A 9,874-nucleotide genomic window follows, 5' to 3' on the forward strand; every position below is an offset into this window, starting at 1 on the left:
CAGTGAAGGGATTCCAAGATGGGGTGTCATTGTCAGAGCCGGATGATGATGACTTTAGCAGTGGCAGTTTGGCTCGATTGGAGAGTTGAGAAGTGAGGAGGCAAGAGAAAGGAAGGCTACAATAATCCAGATATAGCTGAGAGTTTTAGCAGTGTGGTTAGAGAGGCAAAGATAGCTTTTGGAGACTGTCTAGGGAAAGAAGTGTCAGGATTAGTGGGTGAAGGAGAGAGGAATCAAGATGAAACCCAGCTTTGTCCATTAACTCTGCTTTGCTACATGTCCCTTTCGTATTTTTTCTTTTACCACCACTTCCATACTTTCACATTCAGCACCGGCAAAGACCTTCCTCATCTTGTCCACCACATCATCTCTGTCTCCTTCACAACCTGACCAAAACCACATGGACCTCCATGTGCTGCTGTCCTGAGCAAAGCCTGAGTAAGGCGTTCATGCTATAGTGGCCTGGAGAAGGCTTGCAACCTACTCTCTCCCCTTAATCTCAGAGTAGAGCACCTCAGCTGTTACTAGCACCTCTTCCATGTTATATTTAATGTAGATTGTAAATGCCTGTGAACAAGGACAGTGGGCTAAATCCTCAGCTGATGTGGAGTGGTGTAGCTTCAGGACTTCAACTGATTCAAGTCACCCGAGGATCTGGCTCAGCCTACGGGTTGAATGTGCATTGCAGCTCTAGGTTGTCAGGGCTGCAGCATTCTGTGGCATACGTGTCAGTGAAATGAGACACGTGTCATACACGTTCTTTCCAGTTGTCTGTGATGTGATTTTTCATTACTACCTTGGGCATCTGTTCAATTGGGGGTGATTGGAGTTTATTTGAATGAGCGTATTTGAGAAACGGAAGTAGGGGAGCAGCTACATGTAAAAAATTAAAGAGAGGCTGCAAAGTGGCATAAATCTCTGAGATTGCAAGAGGCCAGGACCATCCAAAGAGCGACTCCGCCCCCCCCCCGCCCCCCGTCCCCCGCATCAGCACCTCTACAGGGATTTCCCACAACCTAGAGCTTGATGCAAAGCTTAATTCATTCTGAGGTTTATTTGCTTTTTCTGGGGAATGCCTGCTTGTTTCCAGGGTAGTACAGTGCACATAGTGCACCTGCCCCCCCAGCCTCCACCCCTGTACCCTACAGAGCTCTTCCAGCTGGAAACAAAGCCCAGGGGAGTAAGCGGAGACAGTGCTATAGAAAGAGCATTCGCCTCCTCACTCATGCGTAGCCAGGAAAGAGCACAAATCAGGTTTTTTTAAGAGACAATTCAGGCCCTAATAATCAACCAGCTTTTTGACGGCCATACTCAAAACTATGGTGGACTCAGCGGCACTGCATTATATAATACAGGCCTAAACCTTTATTTGCACTGAGTGTAATCTGAGCTTTCAATATATGATACCCAAACTGTTACTGCTCCATTGAGTAGCTGGATCCTCTGAGTGCTTAGTCAAGAATAGTTGGATAATACATCATCTTGTGTTGGTCTGAAACGTGCACACATATAAGATCAGTGTTATACCTAACTGCTAAAATAAGAGAGAAAAGGGCACAGAGACGGCCAAGGTACACAAGTCAAGGGTACAATTATCTTTTGAAAAACTAGATTCCGTTTGACAGGCTGTCACAATCAAATGGTATGGCTAGATGCTAAGTGTACCATTTATAATTAAACAAACATCCCTCACCCTTAAGTCAAACATTCTGACTGCCTTTCCTTTCTAAAGAGAAAATGAAGCCCAATTTGGTTTGAGTCTCTTATTTGACTGTATTACAACACCTAGCTGCTGCAATGATCCGCAGTATAGATCAATACCAGTCATACTTTATATTAAGATTCCATTTATAAATAGTTTATAAATGGTTCATATGTGTTTTAAGAAGTGGTTAATCAATTGTTATAGAGTACAATGTATCAGTAGGTCGCTTATAACTGTCTAGAACACTTTTAACTGATGTGCTTATAACCATCAATAATGCATCACATCTGTAACATGCTTATAATATCAATTAACCATTTACAATGGTACCTTGTCATAAATATAAAGGGAAGGGTAAACACCTTTAAAATCCCTCCTGGCCAGAGGAAAAACCCTTTCACCTGTAAAGGGTTAAGAAGCTAAGATAACCTCGCTGGCACCTGACCAAAATGATCAATGAGGAGACAAGATACTTTCAAAAGCTGGGGGGAGGGAGAAACAAAGCCTCTCTCTCTGTCTGTGTGATGCTTTCGCCGGGGACAGAACAGGAATGGAGTCTTAGAACTTAGGAAGTAATCTAGCTAGAGATGTGTTAGATTCTGATTCCTTTAAGTGGCTGAGAAAATAAGCTGTGTTGAATGGAATGTAGATTCCTGTTTTTGTGTCTTTTTGTAACTTAAGATTTTGCCTAGAGGGATTCTCTATGTTTTGAATCTGATTACCCTGTAAGGTATTTACCATCCTGATTTTACAGAGGTGATTCTTTTTACTTCTATTAAAATTCTTCTTTTAAGAATCTGAATGCTTTCATTGTTCTTAAGATCCAAGGGTTGGTTCTGTGTTCACCTATGCAAATTGGTGAGGATTTTATCAAGTCTTCCCCAGGAAAGGGGGTGTAAGGTTTGGGAGGATTTGGGGGGGAAAGACGTTTCCAAACGGGCTCTTTCCCAGGAATGTACCGGTTAGATGTTTGGTGGTGGCAGTGATAAAGTCCAAGAGCAAAAGGTAAAATAGTTTGTACCTTGGGGAAGTTTTAACCTAAGCTGGTAAAAGTAAGCTTAGGAGGTTTTCATGCAGGTCCCCACATCTGTACCCTAGAGTTCAGAGTGGGGAAGGAACCTTGACATACCTTAATATAAAACATGACCTAAAACAGAAATACAGCTAGATCTGTCTAGCTATCTGGAAAGGCAGTCTGGTCAGTGGACTGGGACTCAGGAGACCTAGACTGTATTCCTGCCTCTGCCACTGACCTGCTGTGTGACTTTGGACAAATCACCTGTTCCCCTCCCATCCTTTGTCTGTATCGAAGAACAACTCTGTGTCAGCTCAGAAGCTTGTGGCTCTCGCCAAGAGAATTTGGTCCAATAAAAAGATATTATCTCACCCACCTGTCTCGTGTATATTTACACAGTAATCATTTTGGAGCAGGGACTGTCTCTCACTGTGTTTGCAGAGTACCTAGCACAATGGGGGATCCGATCTTGGTTGGGGCGTCTAGGCAATACTGTTAAGCTAATAAAAAATGATATCTAGGTATATATTTGTTATATATGAGTGCGATTTGACAACTTATATAGGACTTCTTTGCGTCCTCTTTACATTACTGTTACCATATAATATAATCAAAGTAGTAATTTTTGATAATATCAGTGTCACCCAAAAGATGACTTTTAGATACATTATCTACTCCCTGATTTATTTTGGGAATAATGACTTTTAAATTAAAACAAAAAACAATTTAAATTGGTATCTCTGGATTTAGACTCAAAGTCAGGGTAGGAAAAAAATCCTTAACATTTGTCTAGGAAGCAAAAGGATACCACCAGACTTTACTTTACAAGTATGACTGACTCAGATATAATATTTGAAAAACAGAACAAACATATAGTCACATCCACCACAGTGAAAACTTTGTCTGAGTGATATTAACAGTGAGCACAAACTGGCTGTGAAATTATTTCCATGGACACAGCGTAACCCTAGTTACAAGAGTCTTAAAGGGGTATTTCAAATTTTTATTTTTCAGAGCAAATTAAATTGGAATTCAAAATTAAAACCTATAGAAGACTCAGTAGTTCATGCTTTTGAATCACTTAGACTATGTACAATAAAGCACTAAGCATTGGTTATTCAATTAAGTGACGTATCATTTTTAGTAGCGGTTAGCATTCATGAACTAGGACCTCTGTTGTACACACACAGAAGAAAAGGACCCTGGCCCAATGAGTTCACACTCTAAGTACATGACAAGAGACACCAGATAGATCCAGACCGATGGGGGAATATAATGCAACAATGAGACCATATTGGTGGCAGGCAGTGGTCTCAGCACAGCAGCAGCCTAAGGATTGTCAAGTTTTTTGTGGACATCATGGCAAAGGCGAGGTTGGAGGAGGGATTTGTAGGAGGCTAATGAAGTAGCTTTCCGCATGTGTACAGGGAGGGCTTCCCAAGTGTGAGAGGCAGCCTGGGAGAAAGCACACAAAAGTGCTTGTTTGAAAACTTAACAAGTGGACAATGAAGGCTGCCTTGTGGGCTGATGAAAAGAATGTCAACAGCTCAACTGTAAATGAGAGCTGCTACCTAGGATGGGGATTGACTGTGACGCGCCTTGAAAGTTACGAGAGTGGCTTATTAGTGGCTGTGCTGACAGCTTTCGTAGGCCTAGCCCAAGGTTTTGCAGAGCCCTGTGTGGAGCAATTGCAGCACCCCATCCAGTTTCCTATTGTCAGGCTCAAAGAGCACCTACCCTTTCCCTCTAAAGCAGGGGTTCTCAAACTGTGGGTCCAGACCTCAAAGGGGGTCATGAGCCCATTTTAATAAGGTCACCATGGCTGGCCTTATTGGGATCCAGGAAGTGGGCGGGCGAAGCCCAAGCCCAAGCCCCACCGCCCAGGGCCAAAAGTGAAGCCCATGGGTTTCAGCTCTGACTGGCAGGGCTCAGGCATCAGCTTCAGCCCTAGGTGGAGGGACTCAGGTTACAGGCCTCCCGCCTGGGGCTAACGCCCTTGGGCTTTGGCTTTGCCCCATCACCACGACCACCTGGGGCAGTGAGGCTTGTTCGGGCTCAGGCTTCGGTCCCCCATTCTGGGGTCTTGTAGTCAGAAGAGGATCATGGGGCAATGAAGTTTGAGAACTGCTGCGCTAAAGCCAGAATTCCATTGGACCCAGCTATGGCAATGAGTTAACCTTTGTCAGGTGCTGTACAGGGTCCATGCGCTGCTGTCCTGAGCAAGGAGGCTTCATGCTATAGTGGCATGGAGAAGGCTTGCAACCTACTCTCTCCCCTTAAGCTGAGGGTAGAGCACCTCAGCTATTACAACCCCCTACCAGAAACTGAAGGAGCTGCCGGTGCCTCCTCTTCCCACATCTCTTTTACTAGTGGACCTGAACTTTGGAGTGAATCCTGTTCCTAGCTCAGCTATGCAATACTGGGAGTGGAGGAGGAAGATTAATTATCCCCCACTATCCAAGCCACACAGTGGCAGCAGATCCACTCCACAATCTCTTCTGCAGTTCCTCAGGGTCTCTGTGGACATAATAACCTTGCTCTACCAGTGGATCTGCTCAGCTTTATTTCTGCTGCATTTTAGGGAAGCCAGGCCCACAGATGCTGGTGCCTACATCCTTGTTGGCTGCTTAGTCTTAGAGGGGTTTACTGAATCAGGAAAGAGCTGACCAGCAGCTGGGGGATCAAGGGATATGCTTGAGATCATCTGACTGCAGGTGCATTCTGGGACGAAAGGCCCCTAAAGTAAAAGGCCACTAAAGGTAGTCACATCATCATTCCCATGCAGATAGGATTGTTTAAAACAGACTGAATAAATATGTTTAAGTTAGGGTGATCACATTTATGCATTAAATATAAAACATTTCAAGTTCTACGAATTTTACCAGCTGCCAAATGAAGATTAAGGAGTATACCCAGCTCAGAAGCACCAGGCTGATGATGGAATTAGTCTCAGCATATGAAGCAAAATGTAGCAAATCCTCCTCTGGGTCATATGAAATGTCTGGTAACAGGACAGAAATGGGATTTACATTGAACTTGGCTGCCTTTTCCAAGTGCCAGCCTGGGAACATACTGTAGCCTAGCAATATATTTGTGTATATTAATTTGTTGAGTTCAGTCTGCTGGTGTTTATTTTTACTTCCCTAGTTCCCAAGTACAAGGAGGAGGGAGTAAGTAGTTACCTTTCCTGATCATTCTTTTAATACACCTAACTTCCGACCTAGATGATAAACTACCCTCTGCTGGAGCAAGAGAGAGTCTGCATGCAAGGAATGGATTCCTTAAAGCAGAGAACAACATTGTAACAGAGTTTGAACAAAGCTACTCAGCAGTTCCAGATGATACAGTTTGCCTTTTGCTACAAGCTGAATGAATCTGGTGTTTATTCCAGCTATTTTTAGACAGTATCTTCCTGGTGAAAGGTAACCGACTCACCTAATGTATGAGTCACTCCCATAGAATTTAGGCATTCTCAAATGAGTACGTATGGCTCTAAAAACCAAGCCAGCCTGCTGACTTAGTAACGATACTTTGTAACACACCGATTATAGGAACATGTTCCTTTTCCCAGGCACAGAGACTTTCAGGTGCAATGCTGGAGGTAAAATACTGTGCCTCGTGCAGCATTCAATCAGTTACCGTGGCCCTAGAAATCATTGTACAAAGTGTTTGTTGAATGATTGTGATACTAAGTGTTTATAAAAGGGGGGGAAATCATTCTCCCAGGGCCTTATCTTGAGTAACTCACCTGGCTGCTGGGGAATTCTTCAAAGGAATGTGGAAAGAATAATGCTTCCACCAACACTTGAAGCTGCCACAGAGCTGCACTAGATCTGCTACTCAAGTCTAATAGCCTTCAAAGTCTAGTAGCCTCCACAGCCATTACACCCCCGACACATAAGAGGCAGTAACCAGAAAATCCCTGTAAATACAGCTCCTTCAGCTGGCCATCCCCCTATGTCCAAGCTGGTCTCCATGTTGTGCAAAGAGCATGCATGCTCAGTAGAGGCTAAAAGGATCCTGCCCTCTTTTCACAGAGGAACTACACTAGTTCTGCTGTAGACAAGTTCAGTGTCACCTCAGAGAGGGAGGCAGCCTTTGAAAATTAACATGGAGAGCCCTTAGTGCTTTTCATGACAACAAAGAGAGAATGCTTAGAGCAGTGGTTCCCAAATTTTAACAGCCCGCGAACCCGTTCACAAAAATATCAAATCTCGTGAACCCCCTCCTAAAAATGAATATTTCCAGGGATTTTCTCCGTTACCTGAGCATAAATTATAGAAGCAGTAATCTTAGAAAGAATTTGGTGTTTTTATGACGTGCTTATTACTGACTATTTATCATTACATTATTAATTTTATGACATTATGAAAATGGTGACACTCTTCCAAGATTTCACTTCTGTAGCTCATATCACTTAGATTAAGCCACGTACATGTTTCATCAAGGAGTACCAGATGTGAAACAGCATGAAGGTATTTAAGAAGCCAACTCAAATAAAGAGTTCCTCCCACAAACATTCGGGTCTTGAGAAGTCCAGGCAAACAATGCACGACTACAACAAAGCTTGAACCTGTTCTGCCAGGAAGCCAGAGTCACGGGGCTCAGGCTGCCGGCCCCTATGGGGGTTGAGGTCCTTGAGGGATGGCTCTGTCCGCCATTACAGAATTTTTTTCTGAGAACACCCTGATACATTTCCTGAACCCCCAGGGGTTCATGAACCCCAGTTTGGGAACCACTGGCTTAGAGAACTGTGCACTCATCATCACAGAGTTGGAGGATGCCATGAGAGGCATACCAGAGGTCTACTCACCCAGCCCCAGGTGGAACTTTTAATTGCAACACAGCTTGAGTGTGATATCTGATGAGTTCGGCACCTGGGAGCAGCACAGCATTTGGGGGCAGGGAGTTTGTTTATAAGCAGAGCAGGGTGATTAAAATAGCAAAAGGCTTGTCATTAAAGTAAATTAAGTATTGTTAGATGAGCCTGAGAGCATTGGCTGGCACTCCAGTTAAAACATAGGAAACAAAGAGTAGGAATAAATGGTGAGAATGGAGAGAGGTAAATAGTGGTGTCCCCGAGGGGGTCTGGTCTGGGACCTATGCTGTTTAACATATTCATAAATGATCTGGAAAAAGGGGTAAACAGTGAGGTGGCAAACTTTGCAGATGATACAAAATTACTCAAGATAGTTAAGCTCCAGGCAGACTGCGCAGAGTTACAAAGGGCTCTCACAAAACTGGGTGACCGGGCAACACAATGGCAGATGAAATTCAATGTTGATAAATACAAAGTAATGCACATGGCAAAAGATAATCCCAACTATACAAACAAAGTGATGGGGTCTAAATTAGCTGAACCCATCAATAAAGAGATCTTGGAGTCATTGTTGACAGTCCTCTGAAAACATTTGCTCAATCAAAAAGGTGAACAGAATATTGGGAATCATTAGGAAAGGGATCGATAATAAAACAGAAAATATCATATTGCCGCTATATAAATCCATGGTACGCCCACATCTTGAATACTGTATGCAGATCGGTTGCCCCATCTCAAAAAAGAGATCTCTGAATTGGAAGAGCTACTGAGAAAGGCAATGTATGGAACAACCTTCGATATGAGGAGAGATTAAAAAGATTGGGATTTTTCAGCTTGGAAAAGAGATGACTAAGGGGGGATATGATAGAGGTCTATAAAATCATGACTAGGGTGGAGAAAGTAAATAAGAAAGTGTTGTTTACACCTTCACATAACACAAGAACCAGGGTCACCCAATGAAATTAATAGGCAGCAGATTTAAAACAAACAAAATAAAGTATTTCTTCACGGTCCACTTGTGGAACTCTTTGCCAGGGGATGTTGTGAAGACCAAAAGTATAACTGGGTTCCAATTAAAAACAAATAATTTCATGGAGGATAGGTCCATCAATGGCTATTAGCCAGGGATCCTACACCATGTTCTGCATGTCCCTCGCCTCTGTTTGCCAGAAGTTGGGAATAGGCAACAGGGGATGGATCATTTGACAATTGTCTGTTCTGTTCATTCCCTCTGAAACACCAGGTATTGGCCACTGTTGGAAGACAGGATACTGGGGTAGATGAACCACTGGTCTTACCCAGTATGGTGATTCTGATGTTCTTTTATAGAATCCAGATGTATCTGCCCCCGCTGTAACCCACTAGACCCCACTCCCCTCTCACAGCTGAGGTACAACCCAGGAGTCCTGATGTGGTCTCTCTCTCTCTGCAGAGTTAGTAAGAATATACATTAACATTTTAAACTTAACCAGTGTCCCTTAAGTGACTTGCCACAAGATATCAGAACATGCTATTATTAGAGCTGAGTGGGTCTAATATTTATTTAATGTTCTTTCTTTTATATAGGAATTAGACACAGGGATCCTGTCAGCTAATTGCTAAGTTATCTGCCAAAAAACTAGAGTTTTCAAGTGCCTAAGTAGCCCCAGGACTCATGGTTAAAGTTGCCCCTACCAAAATCTGAAATAGCGCCCCTGGCCAGAGCCAGGGATTTCCATAATTGGGGGTGCAAAACTGATTGGAAAACTGTTCCCAGAGAGTAGTTATCAGTGGTTCACACTCAAGTTGGAAGGGCATAACAAGTGGAGTCCCACAGGGATCAGTTCTGGGTCCAATTCTGTTCAATATCTTCATCAGTGATTTAGATTATGGTATAGAGAGTACACTTATAAAGTTTGTGGATGATACCAAACTCGGGGGGGGGGGGGGGGGTTGCAAGTCCTTTGGAGGATAGGATTATAATTCAAAAATTATCTGGACAAACTGGAGAAATGGTCTGAAGTAAATAGGATGAAATTCAATAAGGACAAATGCAAAGTACTCCACTTAGGAAGGAACAATCAGTTGCACTCATAGAAAATGGGAAATGAGTGCTTAGGAAGGAGTACTGCGGAAAGGGATCTGGGCATCATAGTGGACCACAAGCTAAATACAAGTCAACAGTAGAACACTTGCAAAAAAGCGAAAATCATCCTTGGATGTATTAGCAGGACTGTTGTAAGCAAGACTCGAGAAGTAATTCTTCCGCTCTACTCCGTGCTGATTAGGCCTCAACTGGAGTATTGGTGTCCAATTCTGGGCAGCACATTTCAGGAAAGATGTGGACAAATTGGAG

This window comes from Chelonia mydas, chromosome 5, assembly GCF_015237465.2.
Source record: "Chelonia mydas isolate rCheMyd1 chromosome 5, rCheMyd1.pri.v2, whole genome shotgun sequence".
NCBI classification, from domain to species: Eukaryota; Metazoa; Chordata; order Testudines; family Cheloniidae; genus Chelonia; species Chelonia mydas.